General features: G+C 37.0%; 1 long non-coding RNA gene and 1 pseudogene across 2 annotated transcripts in view; both read left to right on the top strand.

The window, feature by feature from the left end:
* LOC116531835 overlaps positions 1-9,134 on the top strand; it is a 38,861-nt gene extending 29,727 nt beyond the window's left edge. The window contains exon 2 of the long non-coding RNA XR_004260613.1: positions 5,898-9,134. This is a non-coding gene — a long non-coding RNA (uncharacterized LOC116531835). The remainder of the gene's footprint in view (positions 1-5,897) is intronic.
* Positions 9,135-15,838: 6,704 nt separating this feature from the next.
* Positions 15,839-16,953, top strand: LOC116531802 (annotated as a pseudogene). The gene has a single exon (XR_004260595.1). The product of XR_004260595.1 is annotated as a 60S acidic ribosomal protein P0 pseudogene (transcript).
* The last annotated feature ends 3,894 nt before the right edge of the window (positions 16,954-20,847 follow it).

The raw sequence follows: 20,847 nt of genomic DNA, 5'->3' as shown, positions 1-20,847 counted from the left end.
TTCTAGCATTAAACCATTTTACACTCTGCAATGAACATCGGTTGATCATATAACAGAATTTCAGTACAGCAATGCATTACAAATATTAACATCTTATTACTAATTTTTGCTCTTAAATTTATGTTGAAATGGGTCTGTGGTTTTATTATTTGTAGGTTGTTTCGGTTGAGTTTTGCTCCAGTGTCCCATAAACTTTTTATAAAATCGTGTGAAGGCTTCCTTCTTCCTCTGAGCTCATAGAAGTAAACTCTTCCTTGAAACCTGAAAGAATTCTTCTATAACATTTTGTTGTTCTGTAATAGCTTTGTCTGCTTTCTTTTATTATTGATTTGTTTTGGTTCACTTATATTTTTACAGGAAAAAATTGTCTTTCAAACAGATTTTTAAAGTTACATACACAGAGTTGAATACGCAAAGTTAATAACTTTCCTGAGAAGTTGAAAAAATGGGGAATTATCTATATGATAGTTTATAGTATTGTATAACTTTATAATTTCCTTGACACTACAGTTCCTGCTTAAATTTCTCCTCTTTCCTGAGATAAATCTATTTGCAAAGAATATGCTTAATCTATGTTTCACATGCGGTGCTTTCTGCCATATTTTTAAAACAATTTTTTTGCTTGTATTCATCTTTGAATAAAAACTGTACAAGACAGCTTTTTTCCCCAAAATAGCAGGGATAGATCTTTCATGGTTTCTTTTGTTTACCTGGCTGCCATTTCAATTCATCCTTCAAATTTAAATATAAATTCAGTTATGCTGCACCTGGGCAGGTAGGAAAAGAGCTATGGCCATGAAAAGCTTTATTTCTGCACTTTTTCTATATATATTTGCTGGGACAGAATGCACCAAATTTCAGTTCTAGTGTGTTGTGTGAGCTCTAGTGTGTGTGGGTTGGTAGAGGGAGCTAGGAGGTGAAGAGGGAAGTGGGTTGTGTGTGGCCTGCATTGAAGGTACTAAGGAACATGCCTTTGATTTTGGATTATTCAGGTACATTAACTAGATAGGTTAGAAGTCAGGTTGGATAAAAGCCCTGGGCCTATGGGCTTTCAGTATGGTGAGGCTACAATTTCCCCCTGTTTCTTGCATAACTTTTACATATGTGAAAATTGCTCACCCTTGCCTCAAAAGTATCTGGACTCTGAGGATCCCTTTCCCACTGCCATGCTGAAAAAAGTGTTACTTTTAAGAAGAGTGCATCAATGAAAAGCAAACAATAACAATACACTGAGGAGTGGCTGTTCATTTTTCTGAATTTCCTTAGCTTGGGGCAGGGACAGTCTATGGCAGAAACCCATTTCTCCCAAGGCTGCCTGTGATGTCAGCCTGTTCTCCAATTACTTACTGTAAGTGAGAAGTGGCAGAATTTGCTTTAATTACTTCCCTGAAAACTGCACATTTTCACGAAGGGAAGTTGCACGTCAATCTTTGATGGTTTTTCTTCACACTGATTCAAATTTACTGTATCTAGCAGCAACTCCTGCCAGAAAGTTGTGATACAGGGTAAGTGTCCCTTATCTGAAATGCTTGGGACCACAGTGTTTCAGAGTTTGGGTTTTCTTTTGGATTTTGAAATATTCAAATATACATAATGAGATATCTTGGGGATGGGATCTGCATCTAAACATAAAATTCACTGGTTTCATATACGCCCCATGACCATGGTCTGAAGATAATTGCTCTTAATAATGTTGTGCATGAAAAAAATGTTGTGTACATTAAATCATCAGCAAGGAAAAGTGTCACTAACTCAGCCACTCATGTGGACAATCTGAGGTTGTTTGGTTTAACGGTCATGCTGTGCTCAGAAAAGATACATTGCAGCAGGAGAGTGTTGGGGGAGTCTTTTTTCTCTTGGGGATGCTTGAGAAACTTTGCACTGTGTGTCTATGCTTTGACTGCAACCCACCACATGAAATCAGGTGTGAAACTTTCCACTTGTGGTGTCACATCAGCGCTCAAAATTTTCAGATTTTGGAGTATTTTGGATTTTGAATTTTTGGATGAGGGGTTCTCAACCTGTGTATTTACTGGTTTTAGAATTGATAAACATTTTCTTTCTCATTTGTATTCATTTTTGGTTATCTCTCTCAGTTTCTCAGAGGAGTCTTTTATAAGAAATTCTCATAAGAAGCAACCTATATTTTTTCTTTTATATAAAAATGAGTGAATAAAACATCTATAGGGTGCTTGATTATTTGAACCCTGAGACAGTTAATATTTCATGTAGCGGTTCTCAAAGTATGTTCTACAGAAGTCAGTTCCAAATCATGTCAACAGCATTTATAGGAGAAAAAGTTTCCATGCCCAAAAAGTGTTAATAATGGAAGCGAAAACAAAATTAAACATGATTATTTACTGAAGGACTTTTTTTTCCAGATAGAGAGGTTTTTGTTAATTTTTTATTTTTTTTAACCTTTATATTAGGTTTGGAGTTATATAGGAAGATTTGTTTCATAGGTAAACAGGTGTCACGGGAGTTCGTTTTACATATTATTTCATCACCCAGCTATTAAGCGCAGGACCCAATAGTTATCTTTTCTGCTCCTCTCCCTCCTTCTACTCTTCACCCTCAAGTAGACCCCAGTGTCTGTTGTTTCTTATTGAAGGACTTTTCGAAACCGTGAATATGCAAAAGAACACTGAACTTACAAGACAGACATAATATGCAGCATTTCCTAGAACTTATTTAATTCAGTGCCTTTATTTTTTTCTATAAATTATCAAAAAGAAAAAATAAATTAGTATAACAAACACTAGAAACTACTGGTATAACAGCATCATTTCCTAATTATAGGTGAAGGAGTTAAGAAGAAATAAAAAATCTTCTAAATGTTAGTCTTACAAATGTAATTATAAAAATAATTCCTTCCTCTCTTCTCTGGTATCCATGCAGCAAATATTTGCCCCATGCTTAATTCATGATCCCATAAATGTGTGAAAGGAAATTTTAATATGAGAGAAATTATAGGTTCACCTGCTACTTTATAAGGATATTGTGAGAACTAAATGAAGAATGCATGTAAAGTGCTATAAAAATCCCATTGCTTTACGTTGAAACCTATAGATCAACACTTTTAAAACATGCTCTTGTAATATACAGATGTATTGTGAGTCATTGTGAGATATTTTGCAAGTTACTAATATTTCTAAGTTTGTGATATTACATGGTTTTTAAAAATATAAAACATAACATCTAGGTTATGCTTATATTGATGTCATTGTCACTGATTTCTGACATAATCTCTCAAGTGAGAGTAAGAGGGAAAATGTTTTAACTACTCTGTTAGAAATTCACCTGGGAATGGATTGTCGTTGCTATTTAGCATATGCTGTGATTTGAATGTGTATCCCAAAGTCCACGTGTTAGAAACAATCCCAATGCAATGGTGTTGAGAGGTGTGACCCTTAAGCTAAAACTAAGCCATGCCCTCATAAGTGGCTTAATACCATTATTGCAGGACTGCATTCCTGATCAAAGCATGAGGTTGGCCTCCTTCCCTTTCTCTCACCTAAGTGGTCTTTTGCCCTTCTGCCATAGGATGATGCAGCAAGAGGGCTCTCACCAGGTACTAGCTCCTTGATCTTGGACTTCTCAACCTCCAGAACTTTAAGAAAATATATTTCTGTTTATTATAAATTATTCAGTCTCAAATATTCTGTTACAGAAGCACAGAATGAACTAAGACAGCATATGAGCTGCAACCTGTAAAGGTTGTGAATTAAAGCAGCAGAACCCTCTATCTTGAAGCAGCAACTTTTCACAGTTTTGATCTAGAGCAACCCCATAACTGCCCAATGTGGTGACTTGTAATATTGCTGAGACATGGCTTTGAGTCACATGTGTTGTGAGGTTGCATAGCAGGATGTGTCATTTGGTTCTTGGCAGATGTATGATTTAGGAGAAAGTCTGAAGTTTATGCCAGTAGTCCTGATGAAGACACTCATTTGGCTACTATAATTTTTTGTGATTAGAATGTGAAAATTTTTAGAAGATAATTTTTGTTTGCATAAGTTCATGTTAACAGAAACTATTGTGCTACATTTTCCACAGCAGCTTTTTCTTTAGGGGCTAAAGAATTTTGTATATGGGAAAAGTTATAAGGTAGCTGAAACTAATGGCCTGTGAGAATGAAATCAGGCAATACTGAAGAATAGATATGAACACACATATGCACACATTTACTGTGGAGATGTCAATCTCAGTGTTTAAAGGTGTAAAGGCACACTGACTTTTCTACTTAGTTGCATTTTAGCAAATTTTGTGATTAAGGGCAGACTTGTTCTACCTTTTGACTAACCTAAGGACATCTAGAAGAAGGGCATTGTGCCTACATATTAGCAGCTCATTACATTACATTGTGACATTGCACAGCTCCTTTGGACAGATTTCATTAAGGCATACTCTCTTGCAGACACTAGAAACAAGAAGCCAAGTAGAGTTTGTATGCTAATTCTCCATATTGAATTGTCTCTTATTTATTTTGATTGGCAGATATTCTTTTAGATGCAGAAAAAGTATCAAAATGATGACAGAATCTTATTGTTTCATGCTTCCTTTTTGGAAAACATGTTGCAACACAGCACCTTTTACCTATGCCTACCAAGTGCTACTCCTTTTATAGTTAGTTCGACTAGCTGTTCAGGGAGTGAGCCCTGCCAATGGCTGCTTCGGAATTTAGTGCGTTTTGTTTGAAAAACAACATTTAGTCATGACATCCAGAATCTCAGAAAGACCCACAGATTTTATTTAATATATAATGTGTCTGATAGGACTCTGTATTAATGGAAATGCAAAACTAATTGCTGTTAATTTGTAATGTACATGAGTTTTACAGTTTTAGAATGTTTTTCTCATACTAATTCTCAATATTGTTGTAGTAGAAATAATTCAGAGTTATATGCTTGGATACAGGTATCTCAACTGAACCTTTGGTATTAGGCTGACTGAGGTCTTGTTGGAATCTGGGGATTGAGCAGAGTTGTTGAGAACACTGACCTCACTGTCAAAATTGGCCCATTGGAGGGTGTTCAGGTGGTGACTGGAGTAACTGGAATACTGAATCCCTCTTGTTCTTAACTCTGGAGGTGTGCACACCAAGTGATACCATCCTGCAGGTGGGGCACAAAAGGTGTGATTCGCAGCATGGTTGGAAAGGTGGTGCCAGACAGTCTTTCCTAGAGAGCTAAGGCTTGACAGCAGGACCCTCATCCTATGGTACAGATGCAAAAAGAAAAGGACTGACCTACATATGGTCTCTGGTCTCTGGCACATAACCCAGAGTTCAGAAAAGTCTTCAAGTCCTAGTGGGAAACAAAGTGTTAGGCAAAGGGACAGGGCAGACTATGGAGTGGGAGTCAGTATTTCAGGAGAAAATCGGGTCCTGTGCATAGAGGATCAGTCACTAGGGCTTGGCAATGGCACAGTACTTCCTGGCATCATTGTGTGAGTACTCAGTCCTAGAGTCCAGTAGTCATGGCAAGAGCCTATAGACAATGTTTAGATGACAACACCTCATCCAGTTAAAGGGCAGAGGCTGCACATTAGGATTTTCTCAGGAGATTTTAGGGTTAAAAAGTGTATCACTGGAATATCTCATTCTGCTGGCTACTCTGCTTGCTCTGGTTAATAGGAAAATTAGGTAAAACGATAAGTTGTTGGGACACATTTGTTGTAATAATAAAAATGTTATTACGTAGCATCTTCATTGTTCTTGATGCCCTGTTTGTTGGAATATTTTGTACTATTGTGAGCCCCAGGATGTTTTACCAATTTCCATTTTATTTTATAGAATTTTTTTTTAAATTTTAAAATTTTGCACTATTTAAAAATGTACAATTTGTTTCTAACAGATTTTGCCTTTTCTGTTTTTTTTTTTTTTTTTTTTTTGCTAGGTTGTTTCCAACCACATTGTCTACAATTATGGCAATCAATAGGCATCAAAGAGTTGAATAAAAAGAATCTTTCTTTATATCATCATCATCATCAATCACTGTCATCACCATATCATAATGGGTATCATATCTTAAAAATAGAAAGACTTTCATATTCTTCAGGAAGTAATTTGAATGTAGATCATAGCTTTTTATTTTATTTAAAAATGTTTAGCATGAACTAATATGAAAATTATATTTTATTCAACCACCAGAGGGAGCTCCCAAATATATGGATTCTAAAAGGGAAGGAGTAGTAATTAAGTAGGCAGCTTTCTATGTTTTTTAGTTGAAAATCAGAGATTTAATCAGCTGTGTGTCACGGTTTTGTGGGATCATGTGTTGGGTTTTAGTACATCAAGTGCTTAAAATCTTGTCCTACTATAGATCATCTTAATTGTTATTGAATAATAATCTTGTTTTTATATTTTTTTAAAAGTTTGAGTAATTGTGTTATTTTAACTTTATATTCTAATTTTGGACAATATTGATTAATGCCATGCTTTGCAAATATAATTATACTTCCTGACTTCCTCTCTTAGGTATTCATTTTTCTTAAGTTGTGTTTTTATACTGTCAAATTTATGATACATTCTTTTTTGTAACCATAAATTCAATGCTGACACATCTCGTTTTTGTATTTATTTGCTTTGATGTATTGCTTGACTTGTTAAATTTTATTTTTAAATAGTTTATTTGAGAAGAGTCTTTGGGATCTAGAATCCTTGATATCTTTCATGTTTGGGAAGGACTGCTTGCTGCTTTACACATGTATGACATATAGAGTGGGCATAACATTGTGAGGTCATATTTTCTTTCTCTCATCTATGATTTAATATTCTCCCTAGGAGAATGAAGTCTTCCAATTTTTTTTTCACTAATATTATGTGGGCATGGAATGGGAGGAAAGGAAATTATCCAGTTGTTTCCTGGAGGCAGAGCAAGTCCCTGCAGAGCTGGCTGCCCTCAGTGATGATGAGTTTTATATCTCCCAAAACATCCCAATTCTTAAATGTCTAGCATCTTGTAAGTAACCTTCCCAGTCATGTTTCATCATAGCTTGCTGAGTTCTGTCTCTCCTCTTTTATATGGATTTATTGAGATACAATTGATTAAAAAAACTGTGCAATTTGATATAATTGATAAATTAGAAACTATGTAATTTGATGTGTTTGGACGTATGTATACATTGGCAATGCTATCACCACAATCAAGATAATAAACATATCTATCATCTCCAAATGTTTTCCTCTGTCCCCTTGACCCAGCACTTTTTTTGTGGTAAAAGCACTTAGCATGGCAATCTGGGGAGAAGCAGTCCCTGGAACCATTATCTTTATCTGTTGTCTCTGTACCCTACTTTAAAATGTCTGAAAGTTTTCTTACACAGTATGTGGAAATTATCAGTCACAAAGGTTAAACAAATTGCCCAAGGCCAAGGAGTAGATGAGTGAGAGACTTGGGAGTGGATCCAGAACTTTTAACTGTTCAGTTGATATATTGCCTTCCATTGCTTCAAAAAGCTGCGAGCTGCCCTGCTTCTTCCCAACACACTTGACTCAAGTCAGGTATTTAAATTCCCATTTCTAAGCTGAAGTCAATGGTATTTCCATAACTAGGATGTTTGTTGCCACAACAGAAAAAATGACTTATAAGCAATGAATAGAGGTGAAATATATTCATTAAGAGTCAGTGCTGATACATTCCATCTTTCTTCACTTCCTTTAACTTCTTATTTTCTCCAGGCTGCTTACAAATGTATTCAATGTGTTAACAAAAAATTTAATAAAGACAGTGCCAGAATATCAGCATTTGGAAAAAAGAAAAATACTTTCTATTTGGTGTTAGCATAACTGTCCATTTTAATTAGGTGTATATCTCTCTGTGGATAATTAAAATGCTATCTGTAAATAAAGTAAAATATTAAATATATGATGTCACCATTTTGATTTATGTTTTTCCACAAAGCACAACCACTGTCTAACAAATGTGGATTTGACAGATTGATAATTATGGTCTCTGCCAGGTCAAATGAGCTCATTTCCCTTAAAACCTTAAAAGCTTGAGCAATAATATGGTCTCCCAGACACAAAGAGGAAACAGCAAGCCTCTTGACTCCATCGTGATTGTTTCCTGGGCAAGCGTGTTTCCCAGCTGCAATCACAGATGCCCAAAATCTATGCCAGTGTCAGGCCCTGCCATGCTGTAGCTCCCTTCAGGGGGCATCTCAACCGCTATTTTCCCCTCCTCTAGTCCTCTACTGAACCTGCCACACCTTCTAAGAAAACCAGAGGGCAGGTTCTGTGCTACTGCATGGACCCTCCACACACTGTAACCTGCAGGAATGTAGACATTTGACTGCTGCCTCCTCAGTTTACCACAGGGGGCAGACACTGACTGAAAAAGAGGTCCAAGAAATAAATTCCCACGGAACAGCAGGGAGATGCAAAATGTAAATAAATAAAATAAATCTTAAAACATGTACTCTGGTGCCGCCTTTAATAGTACATATCATGAGATAGGGTTTATTTCACTTATTTACAAATAAACAACTCTTCATTATTGCTGAAGATGTAGGAACTTAAGGTTTAAAGTTAGGGTGACTTAAAATTTCTCTGCAGAGAATGACTTCTGCGTAGTGTTTACTTTTTTACATTTTGAGTTTCAAATTTAATGCTTCTATGAATATGTTTCACTCAAATGTTCCAGCGTTGTTATAATACCCTAAATGAATAATGCATTTCTTAGAAAAGATCTTTTCCGAAGGAGAAAGCACTATGAACATTCACTTTATCTTCCTTTACCAGTCAATGATTTTTATCCTTTACTACACTTTTAAAATACCTAACAAAGGTGGATAAAACATTTTTATTCTTAATCAGTGGAGCTACATGCAAAATTCAAAACTCAAATCTGTGGGAAGCATTATGAAGAAATATTACTACTCTTTGTCAGTCTGCACAGACTTGTCTACACTATCCTAACATTGTTTTTAGCATGGTAGAGACAAGGATAAACCATGAAGCCTACCTGTTGGGATCTGAAATATTGCTTCACCACTTCCTATCTTGAGCATATTAGTTAATTTTTCTGTACCTCAGTTTTCTCATGTCTACAATGGAGGTAATAATATTACTTGTGTTGTTATGAAGACCAAATGAGTTACTATTTATAAATTATGCCTACTAATTAAAAAAATAGAACAGTGCCCAATGGTTTTATTTTTTAATAAAAGAAAACACATATTTTTTTACAGCATCACTACCTCCAGATCAATATTGCCATATTACTGATCAGGTCTCTTTTCCTTGCCTATCCAGAATGTTTGTGTTAGAGTTCCATTTGATAGTGAGAGGCATTAGGAAGTTCTGGGTCAATTTTCTCATCTGTAAAATGGTGATGATGATCTTGTCTTGGAGGTCTAATGTGAAATGGAATGAAGTTGCATAATTGAAGTGCTTAGCAAAGGATCTTACTGGGAGAAGGCACTCAATAAACGCTCACTGATAAATAGAAATAACTGCGCAAATTCATATAAGCTCAAGATTCAAGAAGATAAAAAGACTATCATAGGAACCATTTTTTATTGAAAGGGTCAGATTGTTTTATCCTTTTATTATCAGACTCAAATTAGAAATTTTCAATTCCTACTTTCTAAAGGGACTATTCAGAGAGAATTTCTGAAAAATTTCATCCCTCCAGGGTTTTATAGTCATTTCTTGACTTACACACAATGAAAATAACAATAGATTTCTATTTACTGGGAAAGCCATGTAGAAATACTGCTAAGGTTTACTTAGAGGCAAACAAAAGAGGTTGAGCTCCTTTTGTATTCCTTGCTTATTTGTGTTACTCAGTGGTGAAGAATAGCCACTTATTATTTCCTTTGTGGGAATGATTCTGGAAAATGAAAAACATTTGTCTAAGTACAAGTCAATTGCTAAAATCATGTGCTATGTCAATTTCAGATAGCAGGCATCATGTCAATTTAAAAAAAAAAAACAAACTGGATTTTAGTGTCAGATCACTGGAAATGAGCCTGAAAAACCTCCCCTCATACATTATGACATATTCAGTTAATACCTTTACAAATATCTATTGCTGCTGCATAAGACTTTAGATACCCATAGGCAAATCCAGATAATTAAAAATTTCCTTAGTTCTAGTAAAAAATAAACATGATACTAGAACTAAGGACTTGGTGGATGGCGGAACAGGTTGGACTTAGGAATGTAAGTTTTTAGGAACACATGAGTCCACTGAGTTATGACAAAGTATCTGGGAAAACCCCTGTAGTGGCCACTTGGTAGGCAATGAGCAGGCTCTGATGAAAGGTTCAGCCAGTAAGCAAGATATGCATGGGAATAGGAAGCTGAGAAGTACTGGCCAGGAAGGCCTACTCTCAGTGCAGTCCCTCTAGCACCATATAGAAACCATTCTGTCACAGAATTTTGAGTTTAGGGAAACTACCCTAATACCCAGGAAGACTGGTAAGGACAAGACAGAACAAAGACCTGATTCGAAAGATACAGCGTTACTAGAGCATGATTCAGTTACTAAAATTGAGTTATAATACAATAGTCTAAAACTGAAGATTAAACCATAACATAATAACAAGATTTAAAATGTACCTGCTTAAGGAAAAGATAGGTTTTAAAATCTAGGTTAAGGCTGAACCAGCGGGTGAACACCTTACTGTGAAGCCTAATTAACACTACAATCACCAATATCTTACAACAAATAAATGTGTGAGTGAGTTTCATAGAATGGTTTCTTTTAATGTCCCTCAGAAATGAAGATGTCCTAGAAAACCACAGTGTAGTTCAGCAAATGTCAAAAAAGACCCATTCAGAAGGTATTCCTTGGATCTCTGTGACCTGCTTTTATGCTAAGGAGTTTTTGCTTTGTGCTGGTGGTGCCAAGACTAGAGTCTGGGCCACACATCTCCTTTTATGAAGAGCAAAAGTTAGATTCATAAATATACATGAATATGGAAGACTGGGGATGGGCAATAAAATAGTTTTCATTACCTAAATCAGGAAGTGAATGATGGAGGCAAAGTAGGTGTGCAGTCTTCAGGGGGCACACAATTTAGATTGCTTTTCTCTTTGTTGAACATATTGTTTTGGGTGCCACCAGTAGAATTAAGAGGGCTGCTGACATTCTTTCTGGCATAAACAGTTCACATTAAGCACAAAGTTGACAGCATAAAGGATGACTCCTGACATAGGTGGGTCCCAGTGGCACCATGCATTTCTCTCTGGTGTGGGCAGCTATGCGTATGGTAAAACCCTCATCCTGTGAAGGCTTTGTTTCTCTTTCAAGAGAAGACAACACAGAAGAAATGGAAGAGAGGCAAAGGCTGGTAGTTGAATTTTTATGCAGGGTTCTGATGCTCTATTTCCCTCAAAATAACTGGATCTCTGATCTGATAATTTTAAAATCACATTAAAATACAAAATTATTTAAATGCTGACATCAGAATTGTCCTTTATTACTAAATGCAGAGTGGAAAAAAAATAGAATAGTTTTCTTTTTTCCAAGAGAAAATATTATTGCTGAAAAACCCTAAACCAGGCCAAATTATTGGTCGTGTGTTTTGGCAACAGAAGGTTCTTTCCTCACATGCAGATTCTCAGAAAATACTCTGCCTGTATTCACTTTTGAAAAAAATATTTCACTGAGAGATTAATTAAAATAGATATCACAAAAAATGAGGAAGTTACAGTATACAGCTGGTAAGCACTGAAACTGAGCATTGTCATATTTAATCAACAGCTATAAAATTCATGTAAATATAAAAACAATTATAAATAAAAAGATACATTGTATATATTAATATTAAATTGGACCTAAGAATCCAGAATATTGTTTATTAAAACTAACAAGTGGATTTGGGTTGGTGGCTTGGGTAGGGGAAGTAAAGCCTGCTTCATTTCTCATCTATCATAAGAGGAAGTCAATAGATAACACTTCTGTACTGATGTAGAAAAATTTAAATGTACATATTGCAGTATATGTTTTAAATATTAAATTATTAAGTAATCAGTAGAAACATAAAACAGGGTAGCTTCTAAGCCACTATAGAAATTAAGCAAACAAATATATCCATATAGGAAAAAATAAGTAAAAGGAAACAGAAAGAAACCACAAAATAAACTGTGCATGAAACACAGTGATATTCATGTGATTAAATATTCCAGGTACAACCATAAATTTAAAAAAGATTAAACCCACTATTAAGTCACAAAGATTGAAATGTGGCAACTCCAATGTATCTAAATATGTGCTATACACAAGAATTATCCCCCAAAAAATAACAAAAAAGTAAACAATGAAAGGATTGACAAAGGTGTATTCAGCAAATAACTAAATAAAGGAGTGAGACTATTAATATCCATTAAAACATAATTCCAAAACAAAACCAGCAAAGGGAAGAAAGATAAAAGATATTACCCACACTGAAGATATAATAGAATCAAACTCCAAGGAGCAAATAACATGGTTTTGACATATAAAGGACAGAAATTGCTAGAGAAGAAGGAAAAACAGTAAAACAATGTAATTATTTCAGGACATGTTATCACTACTTTCAATTTTTGATAGATGATTAGATATAAAATAAATAAGCATATATAACAGATTTAATTATTATGATGACAATTGACATGTCTTTCTTTAAAAATGTTTCATCCTTTTCATTTTTCTTAAAATGTTTATCAAATTGATGATACAGTAGTGAAATGGGAAAAGTCCCCTTGCCCCCTTCTCAGGGTGTGCGACAGGAGGACTGGCTGGCTTCTTCAGTGCCTCGCTGCTCAAATCTCCAGGGGAGCATACAGCCTGCCAGGTGTGGGGCTCCGACCGCATGGCAGTGTCTAAGGGTGAATGTTTCCAGCTCCTCAAGCCCCAGTGGGTCTGTGTTACCGTGTGCTCTTTTAGTTTTGCCATCTATAGGCTTTCATTAGTCAGCTCAATTAGACCTCTGCCTTGTCGCAAGGACGGGGGCTTTTTGTATCCTGGGTTCTCGCTTTGGTGTACCAGAAGAATCGGATCACACCTGGGCTTGGAGAATGAGTGCAAGGTCCTATTGGGTGGAAGTAGCTCTCAGCAGATGGGGGAGCCAGAGGGAGATGGTGTTCCCTGGAGTTGACCTCTCTGCAGGCTGGGCTCTCCTTTGACTACTCCAGCCAAGCCCCGCATAGTCCCCACTGCTGATGGCCTGCCTGCCTGCCGGTGTCCCTAGTGTGCTCTTCTGCCGGCATGCTCCCCTCAACATCCAGTCGCTTGTGTCTTCTTCTGCCGGTGTGTTCCTCACGAGGTCCAGCCACTCGTGTGTCTGCCTACTGGGGTCTCCGGTCGTATTTATAGGCCCAGTATAGGGTGTGGTGGACCAGGGTGGTCTTGGAAAATGCAACATTTGGGAGTGAAGGCAGGAGTACCTGTCTTCACCTAAGTCTGCGGGCACAGGTCCCAGGGTGAAGCCCTAGCCAGGAGCCACGCCCTCCTCTAGCCACCACTTCCGTTTCCCGCTTCTGTATCATTTAAAGGGACCACGCTTTTCCCTTTCCAGTACTGCCATTATCAGTAGGCCATACAAGAAATCCCAATAAATTCTCCAATTTGGGAAATGTACAAGTCATATTTTAGAATAAAACTTGAATAAAACTCAAAATCAAACAATAATACTCACAATTCTTAGAAATAAAAAGTTATCCTCTAAGGAACTCTTGAATCAAAGATGAATTTAAAATTAAAATTGCAGGGTTGCTATTTCTGGCAATAATGCAGAATATATGTCTGGAAAAGCCTCACTACAATGCACATTTTTATGTGGATAAAATAAAGCCACTCTTTTTTTTTTTTTAATGTGTTCACTATAATGTAAGGGGATCGTTGTGAGTAAAAAAATACAAAAGAATAAGCAAATTGGGAAATAGAACTGAAATCCATAACTACGCAGCAGAACAGTTTCAGAAAACCAGGAAGCTTTCCCAGCAGATCAGGCTTTGGACCTAGGCAAAGAAAGAGAGGTTGAAAATAAAGCTCTTGAAGAAAGTTGAAAATTAAAAGAGCTAAAATATTAACAAAAGAGTAGATGTAAAAAAGCCAAGCTAAACAAACAAAAACAACAACAAACAAAAAATTCTTAGGAAGAAAGGTAGAATACAAAAATGCTTATTTGTTTCAGTTAGTATTTTCAGTGAGCAAACAATAAACAAAAACGTTCTGGGAGTGTGTAACCACATTGGTTTGGAGTTCAAATTTACACTATTTCTGTGGGTTAGGGAAACACAAGCTGAGAAATGAACTTAAGCTCTCCCAAAAGCAACCAAAATTATAGCATGCATAGCAAAAGACAAGTAAACAAACAGAAAAAGAGAACCAACTAAACATCATGAAATAAGATGCTGAATTACGTTAGAAGGAAAATATAAATCTTCTGGAAAGGGATGTAGCCTAACCCAGGCCTGGTGAAAATTCCACAGAAAAGTTCTACTGAATATAAAGTCACAATAAAAATTAAAAGAAAATTAGCCACACTGAATGAGAACAACAGCAACAGAAAATATGATAAATAATGATATGCTATAAAAATAAATATTTTATAAAGAAACCAAAAGAATTTGTTGCAAAAAATATAATTGAACGTATGTCTAATAGACATATTATTTTTAGAAAAAAATAATGGAGACAAGGAAAGAGAGGATCTATTTAAAGTGATAAAGCCTAAGATTTTTACTAATCCATCAATGGCATGAATCTTTGTAGTAAAGAAGCATAAATAAGTCTTTTTTAAACTTTTAAGTTCAGGGGTACAAGTACAGGTTTGTTACATAGGTAAACTTGTGTCATGGGGGTTTGTTGTACAGATCCTTTCATGACCCAGATATTAAAACTAGTTGTTTTTTATCCTCTACCTCTCCTACGCTCAACTCTCTGAAAGGCCCCAGTGTGTGTTGCTCTCTGCCATGTGTCCATGGGTTCTCATCATTTAGTTTCATTTATAAGTGAGAACATGTGGTATTTGGTTTTCTGTTCCTGTGTTAGTTTACTAAGGATAATGGCCCCTAGTTCCATCCATAGACAGAGTATGAATGAGTCTTAAGCAGATATAACAAAGATGAAATGTATACCGAAATTCATCATTGTTTTCTAACAGATCACCAAAGGTAGAGAGATCTTTAAAAAGCCACAGAAAAATGAGCCTACACGCGTACAAAATTGATGGCAAATTTCTTTTTCTTTTTTTTTTTCCTGAGAGGCAACCTCTGCCTCCCAGGTTCAAGTGATTCTCCTCCCTCAGCTTCCCAAGTAACTGGGATTACAGGCATGAGTCACCATGCCCAGCTAATTTTGTATTTTCAGTAGAGAGGGGTTTCTCTATGTTGGTCAGGCTGGTCTCAAACTCCTGACCTCAGGTGATCCATCCACCTAGGCCTCCCAAAGTACTGGGATTACAGGCATGAGCCACCTCCCCCAGCCGAAAGAAGAGAAATTAACCTTAGAGAAAGGTATAAAAAGAAATAAAATATACTATAAAAGCAGGACAAACAGCCAACACAAAATAAAATTGTAGAAAGATTCCAAATATATCGATAATCACAATAAATATGAATGGATGACTCTCACCACTGAAAATAGATTTACAGATTATGTTAAAAATTATCAACTACATGCAAGTTAAACCCAGTAACTTAAGGTTCCAAAAAGAATTCAAAAGGAAAAAGTATCAAGAAGAAATTAACCAAAAGGGTTTATTATTGACATATTACCATCAACAACTTATGTTTAAGTAAAAACAGAGAAATAAAGAGAGCCACTACTTAAATATTAAATATTGAATTAATCAAGTTACCATATATTTGTTGGCCAATTCCTGTGTACAACTGGCAGTTAATATGCCCTTGTGGCTCTCGCCAGGCGTCCTCGTGGAAGTGACATCGTCTTTAAACCCTGCGTGGCAATCCCTGACGCACCGCCGTGATGCCCAGGGAAGACAGGGCGACCTGGAAGTCCAACTACTTCCTTAAGATCATCCAACTATTGGATGATTATCCGAAATGCTTCATCGTGGGAGCAGACAATGTGGGCTCCAAGCAGATGCAGCAGATCCGCATGTCCCTCCGTGGGCCTAAGGCCGTGGTGCTGATGGGCAAGAACACCATGATGCGCAAGGCCATCCGAGGGCACCTGGAAAACAGCCCAGCTCTGGAGAAACTGCTGCCTCAATCCGGGGGAATGTGGGCTTTGTGTTCACCAAGGAGGACCTCACTGAGATCAGGGACATGCTGCTGGCCAATAAGGTCCCAGCTGCTGCCCGTGCTGGTGCCATTGCCCCATGTGAAGTCACTGTGCCAGCCCAGAACACCGGTCTGGGGCCCGAGAAGACCTCCTTTTTCCAGGATTTAGGTATCACCACCAAAATCTCCAGGGGCACCATTGAAATCCTGAGTGATGTGCAGCTGATCAAGACTGGAGACAAAGTGGGAGCCAGCGAAGCCACGCTGCTGAACATGCTCAACATCTCTCCCTTCTCCTTTGGGCTGGTCATCCAGCAGGTGTTCGACAATGGCAGCATCTACAACCCTGAAGTGCTTGACATCACAGAGGAAACTCTGCACTCTCGCTTCCTGGAGGGCGTCCGCAATGTTGCCAGTGTCTGTCTGCAGATTGGCTACTCAACTGTTGCATCAGTACCCCATTCTATCATCAATGGGTACAAACGAGTCCTGGCCTTGTCTGTGGAGACTGATTACACCTTCCCACTTGCCGAAAAGGTCAAGGCCTTCTTGGCTGATCCATCTGCCTTTGCAGCTGCTGCCCCTGTGGCTGCTGCCACCACGGCTGCTCCTGCTGCTGCCGCAGCCCCAGCTAAGGTTGAAGCCAAGGAAGAGTCGGAGGAGTCGGACGAGGATATGGGATTTGGTCTCTTTGACTAATCACCAGAAAGCAACCAACTTAGCTAGCTTTATTTGCAAAACAAGGAAATAAAAGTCTTCTTTAAAAAAAAAAATGCCCTTGTGTATTTTCTCTTGTATGTTTTTCTTTTATAAATTGTTGAAATTCCTTTTTCTATTCTGAATATTAACCATTTATAGTTAAATGCATTGCAAATATTCCTCAGTATGCGTTTGTCTTTTCAAACATTTGTATCCTGTTTGATGATTGGTTCAGTTTTCTCTTCAACTAACCTTGAGTATAGTGCTCAGATCCTTACTGAAATGAAATGGTATCCAAATACCTCACAATATGCAGCACATATTAAGGACAAACTTACCACGTACAGTTGATGGTGGTGAAGTGCTTAGTGAGGCAGGTGTTTGGAGCACTTGATGCCTGCTGTGTTTAACTATTATGGCTGCAATAATTACTAAAAACAATGTGGCATGAGACGGCTGCTCCTCAGTGCAAGGAAGCACTTTTAGAAAGAAAATACCTCAGGTTCTTAACCTTTCAGGTGATGGGACTCTCAGACAGGTCCCACTTGTAGAAACAGATAATTCCTCTAGCAAATCTAAATCTATCTCTTATTTATTAATGTGCTATGATAGTACCTCTGAAAAACCAGAAACTAAAGTTAATTGTATGGATTGTAGAGAGTGGGTCTGCAGCCTTATTAAGTATCCCAGGTGAAGTTAGGGCATTGATTGAGAAGGAGTAGGGCCCTGAGGCTTGGAATAGAGATAATTGGGAAAACTTGGATGATGTTGATGATTAAACCAGATCATTCTAAATTTTCTTTGCTAGTGGAAGCAGCCCTTCTTCCTGTGCTTGAAGGCATCAGCCTTTTTCTATTAATGATTCTTTAATAATTTCTCTTGGTGAAATTCTAAGAGGAGATGTTTCTTCTTCTCAAGATTTACCCCAAGAATCTTATGATTAGTGTCAATTTTCAGCATACCCCAGAAGGATGTGTACAAAGTGACTTGGAAGGAAGTAGCTTGTACTCCAAAATGAATTGCAAAATTCATATAAATGGATAGGACCACATATATTGACATATGTACATCTAACACAGGTTCATGTGCTAGTTTGGCAGGAGGAAGGGACTCTAACATTTTACCTGATGGGTTAGGTGAAACTTAGACATAGTGGAAATTCAATGATGTTGAGACAGAAGAATATCCTGCATGTAATATAGAGGAAAGAATCCAAAGGTTTAGAGAAATAGACAAATTGCAATGCTTTTATCACATGCAACTAGTTCTTCTCACATTTTGTTTTTTCCTGAAGGGGCCCAAATAGCACTCCCTTCATTAATTTACTGACAAATTTCATTAGTAAGGGGATGTCCATATTTTTGAAATATGGGGATGCCTTCTATAAGCCAGGTATAATGCTGGGAGATGCCATCCTTGAGTTGGGCTTTCCATAAAGATAATGAAACATTTAACTGCCAGAGGCTAGGTGGGCACATTCAGTGTAATGTGCATTGGGGTTGAAGTATTTACCCACAGAGAACTCAATCAGGAGTCAATCACAAGTCCCTAAAACAAACTAAATGTGCAACCCAGTACAACATTATTTTATATATATAATAAGATAAACTTCAGGTTAAAGGTCAAATCCATATCTGAGTTACCACAATGGAGAATCACGTCCTCTCCCCTAATTCTAGAATTAAGTCAGTTTAGAGAACTCAAGCCTCTTGATTGAAGTAGAGGTTTGCTCTACTACCATAGGAATCTGCCATTTCTCTTCCTCTGGCACCGTCAAAAGTGATCTGAGGACAATTACTAAGGAGATTGTGCATTGGAGAAAACGATACATCTAAACTTTTGGGGTACTCGCAATACCAATGTGCAATTACAATAGATAAGAAATGGAGGTGTGTACCAAGTATGAATTACCCAGTGTTCAGTAAGACCATGGACCCATTCTGTGTGGTTCTCTATACCCTAGATGTATAATTAAAATGGACCTACTTGACACTGGCATTGGCAGAATCACCAAACTGGCTCTCTAAGCAAGGGAGTGAGGGTTATTAGGATAGAAAGGATCAGTGAAAGCTGCTGGAGCTTCCCCTCCCTGCCAGGTCTCATAGGTAGAATATTGAACCCGAAACAACACTGTTCTCTTTTGGAAATAGCAGGAATGATTGTAACCCATGAAAGACCTCAAAGATGCAGGGCAGTGATGCTGTTTATATTCTCATTGATATGTTCCTGTTGGTCCATATAAAATGTCATGGTTCTTTGAAAAGGACTGTATTATTTTAAACCACATCAGGTGATAATCACAGTTGGGCTCCTTTTCCAAAGGCAGATTTTTTCTAAGCTTTTCCTCAGAAATTCTGACCAGCCATGACTTTGAAGAATCTGTTTTGGATGAAGTGGACTTAATATATGATGGGAGTGGATCTAAGAAGTTCGAGGCTTGAAGTGGATAATTTGGGTATTCTGCAAAGACCTCCTTAATATATTTTATTTACTATTTTTATGTGCCATGGCTGTATTGGTAGGCTATTAATTGCTGCCTCAACTTCAGACCTTGTTACTGGTCTATTCAGGGATTCAACTTTTTCCTGGTTTAGTCTTGGAGGGTGTAAGTGTCTAGGAATGTATCAATTTCTTCTAGATTTTCTAGTTTATTTGCATAGAAGTATTTATAGTATTCTCTCATGGTAGTTTGTATTTCTATGAGGTCAGTGGTGATATCTCCTTTATGATTTTTTATTTTGTCTATTCTTCTCTTTTTCTTCTTTATTAGTCTAGGTAATGGTTTACCTATTTTGTTAACTTTTTTCTTTTTTTAAAGCTTCTGGATTCATTGATTTTTTTTTGGAGGGTTTTTTGTGTCTCCTCTTTAAATTCTGCTCTGATGTTAGTTATTTCTTGCCTTCTGCTAGCTTTTGGAATTGTTTTCTCTTGCCTGTCTAGCTATTTTAATTGTGATGTTAAGGTGTTGATTTGAGATCTTTCTAGCTTTATGAAGTGCTATTTATTTCCCTCTTAACACTGCTTTAGCTGTGTCCCAGAGATTCTGGGACGTTGTATCTTTGTTCTCATTGATTTCAAAGAAGTTCTTGATTTCTGCCTGAATTTCATTATTTATCCAGGAGTCATTCAGGAGCAGCTTGTATGTATAATTTCCATGTAATCGTGTGGCTTTGAGTGAGTTTATTAACCCTGAGTTCTAATTTAATTTCACTGTGGTCTGAGCAACTGTTTGTTATAATTTCAGTTCTTTTGCATTTACTGATGAGTGTTTTACGTCCATGTATGTGGTTGATTGTAGAATAAGTGTCATGTGGCACTGAGAAGAATGTATACTCTGTTGATTTGTGGCAGAGATTTCTGTAGATGTCTCTAAGGTCCACTTGATGCAGAGCTGAGTTCAAGTCTTGAATATCCTTGTTTATTTTCTGTCTCTGATCTGTCTAATATTGACAATGGGATATTAAAACTTCCCAATTTTATTGTGTGGGAGTCTGAGTCTCTTTGTAGACCTTGTTTTATGAATCTGGGTGCTCCTGTATTGGGTGCACATATATTTAGGATAGTTTAGGATTGTTGAATTGTTTCCTTTACCGTTATGTTATGCCCTTCTTTGTCTTTTCTTGATCTTTGCTGGTTTAAAGTCTGTTTTGTCAGAGACTAGGATTGCAACCCCTGATTTTTTTTTCTTTCCATTTGCTTGGTAAATTTTTCTCCATCCCTTTATTTTGAGCCTATGTGTATCTTTACATGTGAGATGGTTCTCCTGAATATAGCACACCAATGGGTCTTGACCCTTTATTAATTTACTAGTGTGTATCTTTCAGTCCATTTACATTTAAGGTTAGTATTGTCATATGTAAATTTGATCCTGTCATAATGCTATCTGGTTATTTTCCACACTAATTGATACAGTTTCTTCATAATGTCATTCGTCTTTGTATTTTGGTGTGTTTTTGCAGTGGTTGGTA

Source organism: Sapajus apella, unplaced genomic scaffold, assembly GCF_009761245.1.
Source record: "Sapajus apella isolate SASKATOON/1434 unplaced genomic scaffold, GSC_monkey_1.0 scaffold3, whole genome shotgun sequence".
Taxonomy (NCBI): Eukaryota; Metazoa; Chordata; class Mammalia; order Primates; family Cebidae; genus Sapajus; species Sapajus apella.
Note: the sequence above shows the minus strand (reverse complement) of the source record. Positions and strands in the feature narration are given on the sequence as shown.